Below are 1,549 nucleotides of genomic sequence, written 5' to 3' on the forward strand. Positions count from 1 at the left end.
GACTCTCTTTGACCAAACTTTAGGTAGATTCTTCTGGTCCTCTTTTTGTTTTTTTGTTTTGTCCTGGCTTTGGTTTTTCTTTTTCTTTTTTAAATTTTGATCTGTTTCACACATTAGATTTGTTTGAAGAACAGCTTCCCATGTTTAGAAATTTGGGGAAAAAGGAATCCCTGGACCAGTTGGTCCCTAGAGTGCTAACATCCTGTAGGTCCTGTGTTCAAACTCGTGGGACCTTCCACCTGGCAGGGCCTCCCACAAGCCTTCCCAGAACACCATAGAAGACACTGGGAAAGGAAGAGTGTGGAGCATGGGCTCAGCAGCTGCATCACCCTGGACTCTTCTCTGTACCCATGGGGAGGAACAGCATTCCTAGCAGGATGGCCTCTAGGTGAGGCTTCCTTTTCTCTGTGGCTTGCAGTGCCTGGCCCCACACCTGCACACTCAGGAGCCCTACGTCTCCATCCAGTCCCCACTGTTCAGGATGTGCTGTAGCAGACCATGTCCAGCATCTGGTCCTTCTCCTGCACAATATTATAGGAGTCCATGTAGTGCTCCCACTGCTCTTCCACCTTGTCATGTAAGAAACCAATCTTGAGAATGAGTGCTCTCCACACTGGTAACCTTATCAGCCATAGTGAGGTCCTCCACGAAGTCCTCCAGCAGGAGGATGTTGGTTTTGTCCAGAAGCTGCTGGAAGTACCTGGAGTTCTTACAAATGGAGCTGTTTTTGTTGTATGTGTGTATGAGCTGACTCCTTGAATCCCTGTCCAAAACTGTCTTTGTCAAAGTCCATGTAGTTAGACACAATGTGGATGCTGGGGCGGAACACCTTTATTTGTCAGATAAGCTCCTCCATGGTATCACCAATGCCTGCCAAAAAGGAAAAAAAGGGAATGTAGTTTTGGTAAAGGGTGTTAAAGAAAGTCTTGTATCCCTCCCTAAGCACTGCATTGTGCTGTAAACACCTGGGCGATCTGAAACTTCTAAATCTTCTGCTGGCATGGGAGATCCTGTGCTTTGGCCCACCATTCCACCATATGAGGTAACTTTGATGGTCAGCGTAGGTCAGTCTCAACCGGGTAATAGTGGGGAGGGCGCACTTTGAGTTCCTTCCAGGACTGCTCACTGATAATCTTGCTGTTATCTAAAATGTCATAAGAAGGGAGGGCATCACTTTCCACTATACACAAATGTGCTCCAGATCATGTGACAATCAGAAATGACCTGTAAACGGTCTCTCCTGCCCCTGTAGAAGGAGCCCACAATCTCCTGAACCATTCGAACCGCTGCCTCAGGAGGGTGACCCTTAACAGGATCCTCACCTGTCCAGAGATCCAAAACAAACACTGACCCTGGCACCATGCTGAGCCCAGTAAAGCCCGGGATGGCTGGGAAGCATGGCAAGTCCTGGCCAGGGTGGGGAGGGTGGGCAGATGAAGGGGACCCAGGCCTGGCCCAGGTCACCTACTAGAGGAGATGGCAAGGCAGGGCCTAAGATGGCCTGATGGGGCCTTGAGGTGCCATGGGATTGCAGCCTGCATCACGCTGG

General features: G+C 49.6%; 1 pseudogene; it reads right to left on the reverse strand.

Annotated features, from left to right (window-relative positions):
• Positions 1-450: 450 nt before the first annotated feature.
• LOC102949645 lies at positions 451-1,206 on the reverse strand (annotated as a pseudogene).
• Between the last annotated feature and the right edge of the window lie 343 nt (positions 1,207-1,549).

The sequence above is a fragment of the Panthera tigris genome, chromosome B4 (assembly GCF_018350195.1).
Source record: "Panthera tigris isolate Pti1 chromosome B4, P.tigris_Pti1_mat1.1, whole genome shotgun sequence".
Taxonomy (NCBI): domain Eukaryota; kingdom Metazoa; phylum Chordata; class Mammalia; order Carnivora; family Felidae; genus Panthera; species Panthera tigris.